General features: G+C 37.5%; 1 pseudogene; it reads left to right on the top strand.

Annotated features, from left to right (window-relative positions):
- Window positions 1–1,617: 1,617 nt before the first annotated feature.
- LOC122751457 lies at window positions 1,618–2,271 on the top strand (annotated as a pseudogene).
- The last annotated feature ends 15,034 nt before the right edge of the window (window positions 2,272–17,305 follow it).

The following is a 17,305-nucleotide window of genomic DNA, read 5'->3' as shown; positions in this document are numbered from 1 at the left end:
CCATCAATGGAGGAATGGCTGAACAAATTGTGGTATGTGATTATGATACAATACTATCATACTATAAAAATTATGAGAAGGATGCTCTCATAAAAACCTGGAAAGACTTACATGAGCTGATGCAAAGTTGCATGTACTGTTTGTAGGATGATCACCTGTGAATGACTTAGTTATTCTCAGCAATACAATGATCCAAGACAACTCTAAAGGATTTATAATCAAAATTCTATCCATACACAGAGAAAGAACTGATGGTTTCTAATACTGACTGAAGCATGATTTTTTAAAAACCTTCTTTATTTTTCTTGAATTAATTTCTGTCTTTTTCTTTCACAAAATGTCTAATATGGAAATGCTTTCATGACTACACATATATAACCTATATAGAATTGCTTGCCTTCAAAGAGTGGCGTGGTGAGGGAGGAATGGAGAGAACTTGAGACTAAAAGTTTTAAAAACAAATGTTAAAAATAATTTTACATGTAATGGGGGGAATACAATATTAAATAATTTTCTTAAAAAGAGAAGAGAGAAGAAATACTCAGTCTCAACTTCTTTGGGGTCTTATGAGTCTCTTTGAACTCTGCAGTTGCTTCAAGCACTTACGGATTCTAACCCTGAGAGAAAATTGATGATGCCAACTCCTCTTTAGGTTGCTAAAAGGAGAATAAGATTCTGGGAGGAATTCAATATGAGATGAGCTAACAGTTTTCATCATGTCCCTGACCCCAACTTGCTGAACTAAATACTTTAAGGAATCTCCTCTAGGGTAAGACCTGGAAGTTTCTCAGTTGAACTGAGTTATATCATGGGAGAGTTCCTACATTTTATATTGTCTGGTACATATTTTCCTTTGAATACTTTCCCGCTCATTTTTTGTTTGCTATTGCCTTGGATAAATAGGTTTTTTGTTCCTTGCTATATGTGCTCATTGTAGGACTGGTATTTGGTGGAAAGAGAGTTAAGCCTTGGATAGAAATCTTGAATTTTCTTTTCCGCATTAATAAAAACAAATCATCAGAAGTTTACTGAAATCCATATTTCTGAGACTAATAATATTTAACAAAGTAGATAGATATAATTCTAGGCTGGCATCCCCTCTCTCTAAGAAGTACAGAGTAGTATGCCACTCAGAGTCCGGGTAGTATGCCTGAAAGTAATAGATCTCTCCTCTAGTTTGATTGCATAAATTTTGCTTAAGACTCAGGTTTTCAATATCCAATGAGGATTTGTTGTACTCAGGTAGGAAGACTTCCAGCTCTGAGGAGAAAGAACTTAGCTACTGGAAAGACTTAGCTATACAATATAAGCAGTGGGTGGAAAATACACAAGAGGAGCTATGTGAATTCCAAGAGTGAACCCGGGAATACGAAGCTGAGCTGGAGACCCAGTTGCAACAGATTGAAACCAGGAATTGGGATCTTTTGTCAGAAAATACTCTCCTCTGAATGGAGCTCGAAACAATTAAGGAAAAGTCTGAAATGCAGCTTTCTGAAGGCTACTGAGAGATCTCAGCTTTAGAAGAGGACCTTGCACAGACTAAAGCTATTAAACATCAATTACAGAAATATATCAGGGAGCTAGAACAAGCAAATGATGACTTGGAGATTGCAAAATGAGCTACTATAATGTCTTTGGAAGACTCTGAGCAGAGGTTGAATCAGGCCATTGAAAGGAATGCCTTTCTGGAGAGTGAACTTGATGAGAAAGAGAATCTCCTGGAATCTGTTCAGCAATTGAAAGATGAAGCCAGAGACTTGTGACAGGAATTAGCAGTGCAGCAGAAGCAAGAGAAACCCAGGACTCCTATGTACAATTCATTGGAAGTAGAGAGGACTGACACTGCTGTGCAGGCCACTGTGCCTGTGCCATCCACACCTGTAACACACCAAGGACCCAGTGCCAGTGTAAACACACCTGGATCATTTAAGAGAGGCTTGGAGGACAGCTATGGGGGCACTCCTCACACCAGCTGCCAGGATATCAGTCCTGAACATCGCAGGAGACTTGCTTTGCAAAGTCGGGGCACTGGAGTCCAAACTTGCATCCTGTCGAAACTTTGTATATGATCAGGCTCCAAACAGAGCAAGCATTGCATCCTCGGGGCAAGGCATCAAAACCAGACATGGCAGTGACAAACAGCCAAGCAGCACCAGTGTGCCTTTGGGAGAGAAAGGGCTAGGAAAATGACTGGAATTTGGAAAGCTTCCTTCAAGTGCTCCATCACTGTCACTGCCATCAACACAGGGTGTAGTCAAGATGCTGCTTTGAGAATCATGGGCATTGAAGACCTTAATATTCTAGTTTTGTTATAATTTTCTTTTGAAACTAATTTTTTAAAATTAGTTTGAATAAAATAACAAACAGGAATAGTACTTGAAAAAAGAAGCACATAGTAGTCAAGCTTAAGGCCCCAACTTCTTGCTTCCTCTTCTGGCAGGAAATAAAGTCTCCCCTGGAGAAAGGTAGGTGACGAAAGAGGCTAGAGATGTCTAGTCTGCCTCCTTTTGACCTATACAACAACACTAACATGCCATATGGATGGGGGACAGCGTCACAAAACCCTTATTACAATAGACATTGCTCAAGTCCCATTGGTCTCTCTAGGTACAAAAACAACTTATCAGCTGCACACATCATGGAAGATTCTGTGCTAAATTTTCCTGTTGCAAGTGATGAAAGGCCAATTCTCCCCACTTACAAAGTTGTGGGACTCACATGAATTCCTACTGCAAGGCTCTTAGAGGCAAGATTTCCCTGAAAAGTCCATCATCCATTAGGGGTAGATGGTGGGAGTGCATTCCCCAAAAGTGCTTCATCTCATGCTTAGATGCAAAGCAGAATTGATAGATTCCAAGGAATAGTGAAGTTTGCAAACTTTGTAAATGAATGAGACACTGCCCCAGGAGGGGAGTGGAAATGAGATTGTGGGGGAGGGTGAATGGGAAGGACCCATATGGAGGTCTTCTTTGTCACCACATAAACCATTTGATCCTCCAAGTTTTGAAAATATTATTTTACTAATAAGGAAAGTATTATTTCAGTGTATATTCCTAATGATTAATGAGTCATGCCCAGACCTGAGTAAAAAATGAAAAGAATATGTTGAATTATGTTTACATATTGTTTAGCAGTCATCCCTCATTTACCTTAGAAGAGTCTATGACTCAACTTAGATTCTAGTCCAAGAAAAAAGGGAGCTTAAATATGAAGAATGGGGAAAAAAAACACACAAAACTTAACCTCTAGCTAACCTTTCTCCAGCTGCCATAAAGAAGGATTTAGCCTCTGAGCATCCCTGGTTTCTACTAGAAAAGGGGATTTAATTTTACCCTTTTGAAAAACCTTCAAAAACCTTATAATCTTTTTTTTTGGTGAGGCAATGAGGGTTAAGTGACTTGTCCAGGGTCACACAGCTAGTAAGTGTCAAGTGTCTGAGGCCAGATTTGAACTCAGGTACTCCTGAATCCAGAGCCGGTGCTTTAACCACTGCATCACCTAGCTGCCCTGAAAACCTTATAATCTTCTGATTATTTTATTCTTCCAAATTATCTGCTACTAAATGATAAAGTCCTCCCAATATATCTGTTCACCAAATCTATAGGTAACCTAGATTTAAGAGATGATCTTTGTTAGCCTGGTTTAGCTGTTAGAGCTAGTTTTTCCTAAAGAAAGGAGCCTAATCCTATAATTAAATTAAAAATAAAGAAAATTAGCCAATCATACCTGTTTCCTTTTGTCACTGGAAAAACTAGACTTTTCAAAACCAACATCCTGCCAGTCATGTTATATGACAGAAAATGATCTGCAAAGACTTAAAATTCTAGGTATGTCCATGGTGGGTGTAAACAGGCAGCAGCATATTATAACTAGCACATGACTTGAAAAAGGGATTGCACCTATCATTTCATTGGTATAGGGAAATAACAGATAAGGAACTCCCCTGAAGAAGTTGTATAAAAGACATCATCAAGAACACATATGACCAGAAAAAGGAAGTGTGCCAATTGTATTGAGACTGAGAGCTAACAGATGGACAGCTCCCAATATCATATTGATATACATTAAGCAGTAAAGACCTAGTAGAAGGCCTGCAGAGTATTGAAGGTCAGTGGAGGAGTAATAGAAATGACATGAATGTGAATTACACAGGGTGAGAAAGCACAGATGAGTCATGATTAACTTTGATAGAGAGAAGATGATCACTGAAAAGAACAAGGTTCATAAAAATATTAAAGCACTTATAAAGAAATCTCATTCAAGGGGCACAAACAATATTCAGCGGTGGTGCATACTCCCAAAGGCACAGTTCCTTAGTATAAATGATGTAGGAGAAAAATAAAATAAACATTAAAAATAGATCACAACTTTTTCAAATACAGTTTGAACTTATAAAATATCATCATCAATGCCTTTATCTTCCAATAGTTTCCCCATAAAAAAGAATCAAAGTAAACATAAGTCATTAAACAATATATGTTTTGTCTCTTCCTCAACTCCATTACAGTGGGAAACTTTAACTAACGATTTTTGCATCTATATAATGGAAAAATAAAGAAGGCTCTATTTTCATTAGGCAAATGACTACACTAAAGAATTCCTATTTTATGTGGATGATGAAAGCTAAAGAAACACAGCAAAGTAGTAGTGATTAAGTAGTAACTTTCCTGAGATCAATTGATAATATTTCTGATTCATTAAAATCCAATCAAGACCTTGTTTGCTTATACAAATGGCCCAGTCATCTCTGATTTCCCTTCCTTTCCTGTGTTCCATCTATGATAAATTGGAAATTAGCTGATGCACTCTAGCCCATTCAATTAACAAGACATATCTTAAGTACTTATTCCCATGGAGTCACCTTAGTTCAAGTCCTAATTATCTCACTCCTGGACTATTGCATTAGCCCCCTAATTGGCCTCCCTACCTCACATATCTCCATTCTCCAATCCATCCTCTGCTTCACTATCAAAGTGATTTTCCTAAAGTGAAGATCTGACCATGACATACCAATACTCAGTAGACCCTCATTGTCCCTAGGATCAAGTATAACCTCCCATCTGGTTTTAAAAGCCCTTTACAACTTGTTTTAGCTTACGTTTTCAATCTTATTTTATATTATTCCCTTTCCTGTGCTTAACAGTCCAGCTCAAACTCACCTTCTTATTATTCCTCTTATACAATACTCCATCTCTCACATATATGACTTTGACCTTGCCTGGATTCTATCCCTGAACTGCATTGCAAATCCATCTATGCTTTCTAGAATCTTGTGTTTCCTTCAAAACTCTGCTCATGCTATACTTTAAACATGTAGCTTTTTCTGACCTCCCAAATCATTAATGTCCCCTTCAATTTACCTAGCATGTATTTTTTTTGTGGGACAATGAGGGTTAAGTGACTTACTCAGGGTTACACAGCTAGTGTCAAATGTCTAAGGCTGGATTTGAACTCAGATCCTCCTGAATTCAGGGCTGGTGCTTTATCCACTGTGCCACCTAGCTGCCTCCTTACCTTGTATGTATTAATGCACATGTAGTCTCCCCCAAAAGAATGTAAGCTTCTAGGGATAAGTATTATTTCATTTTTGTCTTTGTATTGCCAACACCTAGTATATTGCTTAGTATATTAGGTATTTAGTACATGCTTGTTAATTAGTTATTATGAATAAGCTATTTGGGGGGGATAATAAGACAAAGAGCCTTCATTCATTCAGAAATACATGGTGGCAGATGGCAGGAGTAATCTAAGGCTAAACCCTGATTGAGTTCAGTCAGTGATTTAATATGGTAGCTAGGGACAGAAGAGAAAAAGACATTATAAAATCAAACTAGTTCACCGAAAGGTCAAGATGGGGAAAAAAAGGAAAAAGTGTCTAGTGCAGGGGAAAAGGCCTGGGAGAAGACTCAAGGGTTGATGCATTAAAAGGTTACAATATAAACAAAGTGCATGGTTTGCAGGATATTGCAAGGGAAGGAAGATGGAGAGGTAGAGAGGCAATAGATTATGATTAGATAACAGGATTTCAGAATTCAGGAACCTGGAGGTGGTGTATTTGTATGTGATAGGAGAGATCAAGGTCATGAGTTCTTTGCATGTGACTGAAGTAGGATGGAGGAGTAGGTCATGGGAAATGGGTAAATTGAGGGCAAGAGTGGTTAGAGTCCTTGAGAGAGAGTCAATATGGATGTCAAAGTCCTTTGGGATAAAGGTAAAATTTGAGGAGGAGAGAAAAAATTGTGTGTCAGGTACTGAGCTCATTTTGGAAGGCAGGGGAGTGACCTGGAGGTCTGTAAACAATAGCTACCAGTTTTTTGATTAGGTAGTAGATAAGAATAGCATGAACCTCAAAGGCAAAAAAGGTTATTGAGTAATGGAGATAGGTGAAGAATTTGGAAAATGCAAAGGCGAACAAGGAGTACTCAAACTTTTGCCCCTCAATCAATGAGCAGAGAGAAATGAAGGAAGGTTTATCCAGTATTGGAAAGTCTAACCAATATTGGAAAACCAGGGAGGCTATATTATCAGGGAGAGTACAGTTTCATAAATAGGGATTATTTGATTCTTTTTGTTATATCTCCAGACCCTAGTATAGTGCCTGGAACATAGTGGATGCTTAATGAATGAGTGTAGCTCAATTGACAGGCTGAATTGGAGAGTACAGAAAAAAAGAATAAAAACCGAGGGGCAGAATGCAGGGGCTGCAAAAACAGTATTGATAGGAGCATTGACAAATACGATGACCCCACTCCCTTCTGACCTAGGTTAGTACTATGACTTACAATCTGTCTTTGAGGGAGTGCTGTGTACTGAGGAGAACATCATTTTTATTTCCACTCAAATGCAAACCTTCTGTTTCCATTAACTTGTAAATAAAACTGATTATATTTTGAACCCTGTGAATCCATGGTGTCTGTCATGCTAGGAATACTCTTGAAGAATTCTAGATATTCACATTCCCACATCATTAGGGTGAAAAGAGCAGGTGTGGCAAGGAATAAGAAGTGAAAGATTCCCATAAAGTATCCATGCCCTCTGTCAGAAGAGCCTCTGACAAGAAGGTTACATATGATGATATGAACACGCCCTTTGGGCCCAATCAGCCATAATCATCATTCAATTAGTACATAGACTATGTTCTGTATAGAACGATCCTGTGTGGTAACTATGCATGAAGGGAAGGGATTCTCTCCATGCTACACACTCATTTATGTTCAAAAGATCTCCCTTCCCTCCAAACATTTGCAAATTCTTAAAGGGCTCTAAGTTTTCTAGTGAACAGGTTCTGCTAACTGTAATGCATTTAACTTAAACTATGCCTTTATTATCTGTGTTTTTCCCTTCCGGATTCACTGTGCTGGCTAATCAAAGGGGGCCATTTTCACAAAGAAGAGGTAAAGAAAAACAAATCAAGGACACAACTACATAAGATGAAAGAAAAGAAAAAATATGTCCAATAGTACAGCTTTCCCCTGGAGACCTCTACAGTCCCTGAGATTTACAATACTCACCTGGGTAGGGAAAGATTTGGAGGTGGATCACTAGCCACCATCAGAGCTACTACTAGTAGTATTGTCTAAAGCCCCTACATTGAGCCAGTTGACTTTTAGTCTGCTTTTACATTTTCTCTAATTCAGCACTTTCCAGACAGTTTATTATGTTGTTGGTTTTTTTTTAATTTATTTTAATTTTTCTTTTTTGCAGGGCAATGAGGGTTAAGTGACTTGTCCAGGGTCACACAGCTAGTAAGTGTAAAGTTTCTGAGGCCAGATTTAAACTTAGGTCCTCCTGAATCCAAGGCCAGTGTTTTATCCACTATGCCACCTAGCTGCCCCTTATCAATTACATTGTAAGAAAGATCATTTGAAGGGGTGGTTTCCATGCATTGACAGTCATCTGATTGCCCCTTTTTAGTCACTACCTAAAGGTTTGGCCTCTTTCATTATCTATTAGTTTTGCTTCCTTTCTTATTTAGGGAAGGTGGCATTTTCCTTTTTTTCTTCCTCATTCCTGATAGAACTGAAGAATGGTTACCTGTTATTTTTTATACTTCACACAAGAAGAAACTCCTTTTGCCAGATATTTTCCTTACCTAATCCCATGTAATGATACAAAAAAATTCCCTAGTGACTTGGTCCAATTTCAATTTCTACCTTTTGTGGTTTTTGCTTTACTTTTCAGGTCTCTGCATTGACCTGGATTTATCCAATTTTTTTTTACACTTCCTATTTTTGCTGCATACTATTGAATGGAATCGTTTAAAAATCTTGCTACTCAGTGATCCTGAATACCTTGTCTTATGTTGATACCTTGTCTTTCACTTTGAGTGGGCAGATCCATCTAATAAACCAACTCTGCCTCCTTTGTGGCTAACAAAGAGAGCAAAGAAAATGACGAATTCTAGTCTTGGGTGGTGCTGGCATTTTCTGACCCTGGTCAAAATTACTTTTCACAACTAACTACCTCCACTCCCCTTTCTGATTCAGTCATCTTTTAGCACGTATATTTTTCCTTTCTGTCTCTGACTGTATGGACACAAAATTCCATTCCCAGGTGAGCTACAGGGCATACAGAGGTCTCCTCATTGCCTGGGATAGACTGATAATAAAAGTGGAGTTCTATTTCCACTTTCCATATAAGCCTAGGAATTATTGTAGGTCAGAGCCATGGGAAAGCATTAGGACCTGCTCTCCCATGTAGGGGGCTTGCTTAAGACTCATTAATCCTGAGGCACACACAAACAAGAGAAAAACTGGAGTCATGTCATTTATACCATCCTGATTTTTTTTTACCATTAAAACACTGTTTTCCTCTCATTATAAATCAATCTAAAAGTATTTATTAAGCAACTTCCAAGTGCCAAGCACTATGCCAGATACTAGCATGTGAACACAGTGAATGAAACAATTGATAACTCACAAGGAGTTTACTTTTTAATAGGAGAGATAAGGCATGTGTAAATTTTTACAGTATAACTATAGAGAGAAAAATAGAAATAAATACAAAATGATGGAATTTAAGTTAGTTTGTGAGGGAGAACATGAGCATTTGAGGGGATTTGATGGTGCTTTAAGTTATACCTTGAAGAAAGATTCTATAAAGGAGAGGTAAGCAGGGAGTGTATTTTTGGCTTCTGTGAAAGCTAGTGGAAAAGCAAAGAGATGGGAAATGGAGAGTCATGTGTGAGGAATAGGGAGAATGATAATTTGGCTGGATCACCAAGTTTAAGAGAAGGAGCAATGTTCAATGGGGCTGAAAAGATTGGTTGGGGCAAAGTTGTGAAGTTGTAAAAGCTAAACAGAGGAGTTTATATTGAATTCCAGAAGCAATAGAAATCCACTAGAGTTTATTGAGTAGGGGTGTGACATGGTCAGATCTACCCTTAAGGAGAGTTACTTTAGAAACAAAATAGAGAATGGATTGAAGGAAAGAAACTTGAAGCAGGGAGACCAATTAGGAGGCCAATAAAATAATCCATGAGAGAAGTGATGAAAACCTAAACTAAGGGGCAGTTGTGTAGTATATAGAGAGGGAAAAGAGTAAAAGTCAAGCTTTTGAGAAATATACATAGTTTGGGAGCACGATTTTGATGATGAACCAGCAAAAGAGACTGAGTGGTTAGAAGGTGAATGGGAAATACATTGTCCCTGCATTGACTTAATTAGTGCAAATGCTCTTTAATTCATATAATTAAAAATGACTGGGCAGCTGATGGCACAGTGGATAGAGCACTGGCCCTGGATTCAGGAGGACCCGAGTTCAAATCCGACCTCAGGTACTTAACACTTACTAGCTGTGTGACCCTGGGCAAGTCACTTGACCCCAATTGCCTCACCAAAACAAAACAAAAACAAAAAAAAATGACCATTTATCACCTATGAACTTCTTTTGTTGGTCAAAAACTCCTCTTCCATCAAGTTCTCTCAGGAAAACTCATGCAGAAAAAACTCCAGAAGGAGAGAAAATTCAATTGTATAAAATGCAGACCAAAGAGCAACAAGGATGAGACCTGAAAAAAGACAAGAAAATGTATCAATTAAGATATCATTGGTAAATTTGGAGAGAGAGTAGCAGTCAGATGATGAGGTCAGAAATCAGAAGGCAGAGTTAAAGAGTGAAGAATTGAAGACAACAGAGAATATGAATGTAGCCAGCTTTTACTAGAATTTTGGCTGAGAGAGATAGAATGATAGACTATAGAGGTACAGAATGATAGTTTGGAAGGATGCTAAGGTGTATATTGAATGTTTTTTATTTTTTTTTTAGGATAGAAAAATGTGGGCAATTTTGAAAACTACAGGGAAGGAACCAGTAGAGAGGGATTGAAGATTAGAGGAAAGAAGGATGATTAAATTTACAATCTTGTGGAAATAATGGGGGATGGGGGATGGGGAGTAGGATCAGGTACATAGGTTCTTCAGTGTCAGAATCACAGAACCTAAGAGATGAAAGAAACCTGAGGTCACTGAGTTCAACCCATAACTGAAGAAAAATGTCCTCTATGATATCACTGGCAAGTCATTACTGGGTTTTGGCATGAAAAAGATGGAACGTTCACTAATCCTTAAAACAAACCATTGTCTTTTTGGGATATTCCATTTTGGAACAGCTTTTTAAGGAAGATATTCCTCATCTCCAGCCTAAATTTGCTCCTCTTTGACTTCTACCCATCACTCTTCATTCTGCTTTCTGGTATTTACTCTTACTCCATCCTCAGTTCCTAATTGGGTGCATTCTTAATTGGGGTTATGTTTGCTTCTAACTGCTTTTCTAGGTTTTTTTCATGTACTTCCATTTTCTTTAACTTCTCTTTCTCATATGAAGAACAAGGTAGTTGAAACCCATGACTTTAGTCCCTTACAACTCTAGATCTATGACACTATGTTTGTCTTTGGATTTCTTGGTCATGGGCCAAACTGAAGAGGTGCTAGTCCTCCTTGCATACCCAAATTACCCCCCCCAAGCTTTTTTATATCATTACTGAAGTAAAAGTGAGAGTGTGGCTCCTCTGGGGACTTTACCTGCCCATCCAAACCAGACGTACTAGTAGCTATTTGTTAATATCACAAATATTTAAAGGATGTATCTTTTTTTGAAAAAGAAATTAAACCAAATGTCCAAAATATCCTCTTCTGCCCTAGTGCATTGCTCGGTTGTTTTCAAGAAAAAAATGGGGGGGGATGCCTTAAAAAGAGGGATTTCATTGTTTGTTTTATTCTGTTACATGATTGCAACTGAATAATGTTACAATGCATATTTTGTACTTAGGAGAGCTTATGTAAATCAATTTACCTTCTCTTTCAGTGGTAAAAGAGCACACAATATATGGTTTTCAATGACCTATACAGCAGGACACCCTTAATACAGGAGTAAACTTAAAAGCCCCAAACTTAGGATTTGGACCTTCCCTGCCTGTTCTGCTCACTCAGCTCTTTTCAAGCTAAGCCATTGTAATGAGTCTATTTCTTTTACACAATTAAAAGTAGCTAGAAGGGTGTCTAATTATGTATTTAATAAAAAAAAACAACCTTTAATAGTTCCCAGAAGTACCTATAGACTCACAACCTAGGGAACCATGAAAACAAATGGGTTTTATTCATATTGTCTCTTCTTAAGAATTTTTCCTTCCTTCCTTCCTTCACTTTTTTTCAAAATTGTTTAAATGACTACTATGTGCAAAGCCCAGTACTAAGTGGTAAGGGTATTGCAAAGATAGCTATGGCATGATCTCTATTTTTAATAACCTTACATTCTAATAGTGATAAGATACAGAGTAAATACAAATAATAATAGAGAAGAATATAATCCGTTATATAACAAATATACAAAAGTGTTTTAGAATAGTTTAGAAGTGACACTGTAGGCACAGCTACTTACTTTTTCTATGCTCTCAAGAATTTCCTGGGGTGGTTAAGATAGCAAAAGATGGTGGGGTCCAAACGGAATTTGGGTACCAGACAAGGTAGGGAAGACAATTTTCCAAAATAAAAAAAGATTGAAGCTTCTGGCATATGAGTTCAAAGAAGGTCTCACCTCCATGACACCTTCTACATTTTGTCTCTAAACCAGCAGTATTCCTTAGCAATGAATTCTTTGCTCGATACCTCAGCCCATTGGAATGGCACAGTCTAGTCATTCTGGTAACTAAGATTTGTCTGGAGTAATGCTTCCATTTCCTTACATGATTTCTGTCAACCATGAAGTTGCTTTGGTGCCTCCACTTGAAAAATGAAATCATGATTGATTGTGGACATATCAAAATTGTTTTTTAATGGTTTTTTGTTTGTTTTTGTTTGTTTTGTTTGTCCAAGTGCTATTTCAGGCTTGAAGAAAAGCAGCAGCAGTGGCTAAGGCCAGGTACCACAGAACTTAGGAAATGAACTTTAACAACAAATGAGGCAGCTAGATGGTGTAGTGTATGGGGTTCTGGGCTTGGAGTCAAAACTGAGTGCAAGCCCTGCCTCAGACACTTGCTAGTTGTGTGACCTTTGGGAAATCTCTTAAAGTCTCACTTTCTTGTTATGTAAATGAGGGATTTGAACACAATGGTCTCTAAATCCCAGCTCTAAATCTATGACCTTGAGAGAATTGATATTAAATGTCCCCTACCCATATAACATTGATTATCAAACCATTGTGTTATTTTTCAGATGTCCCTTTGTATATCTTTTATAACTAATCACTCACAAAGGCTTGTCAGTATATGCTTTAAAATGTATTCTATACCTAGCTAGTCACTATCTCTGCCTATCCATTCCCTTTGCTCTCAGACTAGGGGCATCTAGGTGGCAAAGTGGATAGAGCACTCACCTTTGACTGAGGAGAGAGGAAGAACTGAGTTTAAATCTGGCCTCAGATATTTGACACTTACTAGCTGTGTGACCCTGGGCAAGTCACTTAACCCCAATTGCCTTAAACATCTGAGACCATCTCCATCCATTCTGATATTTATCTTGCCACTGAACTCAGATGGCTGTGGAGGAGAATGAGGCTAATGACTTTGCACAGTCCTCCCTCACTTAAATCCAAGTCACTGCAAGTCATGACATCACCCCAATGTCATGGTCTTCTTTGAGACCAAAGAACAAACAACAATTCCCTATGCTGCTCACCATGCACCCCTATTTTTTCAAGGTTTTTGCCCTATTTCTAGTTGTTACACAGGATATTTAGGTTTTATAGGGAAAGAGGTGGGTTCTCCAATGAGTTCATCTTCCTCATTTCACATCTGTGCTGCAGTAGTAAGAGAGATTCTAAGTTATGGATGGTGAATGAAATAGAGAAAGCAAGTACGATATTTTCCAAAAAGATAAGAAAAAGGGACAAGTACAAAGGAGAGGCAGCCCAATGTAAGTGAGCCTTGTGGGTCTTGGATGGGCCTTTTGAAACATCATAGTTTGTAATGAGGAACATATATTTGGGGGATAGGGAAGTGAACAGCCTAACTGGAGTCTAAAGTTGATGTTGGGAAACAGTTATGGATAAATTTGACTAGGTATTGTGGCACCAGGTTAGGAAAGTTATTGAATGTCAGGATGAAAAGTTAGGAGCTGATCTTACATGTAATTTTGATTGATAGATGTGTAAAAGAAACATTAATAAAAAGTATAAGTATTCACCATATCCATCCAAACAAGTAATCCCAATGAGGGAAGGATTAGGAAGGGGAATGGGCTAACAAAAATCGGGTCCAGAAAACAGTCAGTAACTAAAAGAAGCCAGGCAAAGACTTGTAACATAAGGGTTTTCATCTTTTTGCCCCTTTAATGTCTCAATCTCTCAGGTTGGGGTAAGTGAAGGTTCATGGTCGCTTGCTTAAGAAAAAAACAAAACTATACCAAGTGTACAATGGAAGAAAAAAAACAAATAAGAGAACAATTTTGTTGTCAACATTTTGGATGATGGCTCAAGATAAATATAGGACTCTTGATTCCAGTAGTTTGAAGTGTATTACTTAATAAAACAGCCCAAATACAAGAAATCTGTTTTGCCCTCAGTGATGCATGACTTTTGGGGGGTATCTTAAGAGAAGAGAACAAGCTGAAATCCAGTAATAAAATGTTTATCATGGTTCTGGTTTTTTTTAAGTGGTACAGCAGTAGTTTTTTTTTTCTTTAGTGCATGATGGAAGTATAAGATACTCCAATACTGGCCTGGTGAATAAATAAATAAATAAAACCCAGAGTCAGAAAAGCCAAATAAGATTTTGCAGTCAAACTGTGATTCCAAACATTTTGCTTTTTTAAATATCATAATAAAGTTGTTCACTGAAAATCTAAAAGATATCCAAAAATTCTCATGAAAATAGAGACATATAAATGGAGTTAAGATGAAAAAACACAATAGAAATGAGTAGTAAATGTGAATTTTAGTAATCATTATTATGCTTTGATCAATCTTCAGGTATTAATATATCATTCCAATTGATAATTTCCTCTCAGAGAAATAGGGTGTCTTATGTTCTTCTCCAACAAAGGAATAGTCATTCAACTCATTGTTCTAGTCTCTTACCTCTGCAAAAAAGATTGTTCTTCTTTGGAAATATTAACTCAATATTTCTCTTGTTTACACATAACAACCGCAAATTTTCTAAAGTGTTTGATATTGTCTTATCTGTTAATCATCAAATATCCCTAGAAGATAATTTGAGGAGGCATAGCATATAAAGGAAGCACTGAACATGAAATCAGGAAGGTTTAGGTTCAAATCCTGATCAGATATTAACTATGTCACTCTGGTCAAGTTACTTACCCTTTCTGTATTTTAGTTATCTCAACTGCAACATGGAAATCTGTGTGTTTGTGTAGGGGAGTACTCAGTAGCTTCTTTTTTCTTTCTTTCTTTCTTTCTTTCTTTCTTTCTTTCTTTCTTTCTTTCTTTCTTTCTTTCTTTCTTTCTTTCTTTTTGGTGAGGCAATTGGGGTTAAGTGACTTGCTTGGGGTCACACAGCTAGTAAGTGTTAAGTGTCTGAGGCCGGATTTGAACTCAGGTCCTCCTGACTCCAGGGCCAGTACTCTATCTACTGTACCACCTAGCTGCCCCTCAATGGCTTCTAAATCTCTTATACCTCTAAATCTATATTCTATGATAGTATGTCATAATGGAGAGAGGGCTAACACCCCTAGAGAGGGCTAGAACACCAGAGCTCATGACTGGCATCAAGCACTTACTAGCTGTCACAACCTCGGGGCAAATCTCTAAGAAAGGAACTGAGACAAGTTGTCAGGCTATGCAGAGTTTCTGCCCTGGGAGTTCTCCAGACTGATGAAATCAAATGTATTAAAAAAAAAAAAAAAAGAAAAAAAAGGAATCAAACAAAAATTCCTAGAAGATAAGCAAGAAAAAAATTATCTCCATTATGCAGAAACTATATTGAGAAGAACTGGTGATTTGATGATATCTCACATTTGTATTGCACATTTGAGTTTTCAAAGCACTTTAACATATGAGAAGCAAAAGATAAACACCAAGTCATAATACCACAGCAGGAGCATGATTTTGGCCAATACATTATATGTGTGGAAATTGGTAGTTACTGTCTCTTTTTTCATTTTCATCTCTTCAAGTAAAATAAATATATCTAGGTCACAGCTACTTTTTACTCCCAATAGGCCATTATTAGGAGGGAGGGGAATAGGAGGGGTTTTTTTCCTCTATGTAATGCTGTCCTGTTTATAAAATAATGCTTTATATTTAGCATCCAGCCAGACTTCAATGTGAGCAGTGTCCATCACATTCAGCCTATTGAGCTCTAGTCTATTGCTAAGTATGATATTCTCATTGGTGATGAGTGCTATCAGGAGATAATTGAAAAAAGCCACACATGCCCAATAGTCTTGTGTACAATGTATACAAATGTCTTTTTTTTTTTAATTTGAGTTTGCAACTGTTATCTGTATAGCTTGTTAAATGTTAGTGTCTGTGATTCATTTTATCTTCCTGTTCTATTCATCTTATTCCCAAACCTTCCTCTGAAGAATCACCATTTCATTTCTGCTTCAGCATTCTCTCTGTATTGTGGGGGAAGGGATCCTGCTATTATTTCCCCAATAGTAGAGAACTTTGTTAGAGAATTAGGTCTTTAACTTCCGTACTTCACGTGTTTCTTCCACCCAATATTGTTTGTAATTTTTTCATTTAACTCAATCTGCAAAATACTAGTGTGAACTCCTTGAGGGCAGAGACTAATTTTTATGTTATCATCTCTCTCTCTCTCTTTCTCTCCCTCTCCCTCTCTTTCTCTCTCTCTCTCTCTCTCTCTCTCTCTCTCTCTCTCTCTCTCTCTCTCTCTCTCTTTCTCTCCCTCTCATCAAACTGTCTTTTTTTCTCTTTTCCTTCCTCTCTTCTTTCTTTACCTATTTTAATGAGTTCATTCATTTATTCATTCACTCACATTTGTTTCTCTCTCTTTGTCTCTATTTATCCATCTACATGCTCCTTTTCCTTTGTATATGCAATGTTTAGGAGAGTGCCTCACAACATGACAGACACTTATCAAATGCTATTTGACTGACTGGAAGAGGAGAGGAAGAGTATCATTGTCATCTGACTTCATCCCTGAAGATAGTGATGGAGGATTGTACCCTTTTGTTCAGATTCTACCTGTGGAATTCTTTTAAAAGCTAATGGCACTTGCTTGTGAGATTCTCTGGCTCTTTGAGAAGGGATTTCAGTTCTCTATCCTCCTACTAAGTCTCACCGTTATTTCCAAAATATTACCATGTATTCATATGGTTTATAATCTGTACTACAAACCTTTATGCTCCTGTACTTTATAGTTTAATAATTTCATCAAGGTGGGTAATAGCAATAATAACTGACATTTAATAGTTTAAAGTTTGCAAAGTGTTCTACATATATTAACTCATTTGATGCACATAATGGGATAAGTACTAACATGTGATCACCCCCATGAAGATTGTAATATATTTTCACCTAAGTAGATCATATTCATGAGTTGTTGAAGCTGAAATTTGCCACCTGGTGGAAAGTCCATTAGGGAAGACCTAGATCACACATCTAACACTTACTGATTTTGTGACCATTCTCTGAGTTTGAGTTTTCTTAGCTCACAGGACTCTTTTGAAAATCAAATGAAGTAACGTTTGTAATACTCTTTGCAATCTTTAGCTTGCTATATAAATATTAGGCATTCTAGTAATGAGCTTCTCTACACTTACATAGGTTTCCAGGTGACAGACAATTACAGAGAATGGTTTCAAATGTTTTCTATCTCAGTAGGAAGTGAGAGAGTTTCTGCCCTGCTAACATAACATTTAAGAACTCAGTGGTGGTAGGAGGGCCA

This window comes from Dromiciops gliroides, chromosome 3, assembly GCF_019393635.1.
Source record: "Dromiciops gliroides isolate mDroGli1 chromosome 3, mDroGli1.pri, whole genome shotgun sequence".
Taxonomy (NCBI): domain Eukaryota; kingdom Metazoa; phylum Chordata; class Mammalia; order Microbiotheria; family Microbiotheriidae; genus Dromiciops; species Dromiciops gliroides.
The sequence above is the reverse complement of the archived record's forward strand: the minus strand, read 5'-3'. Positions and strand labels throughout refer to the sequence as shown.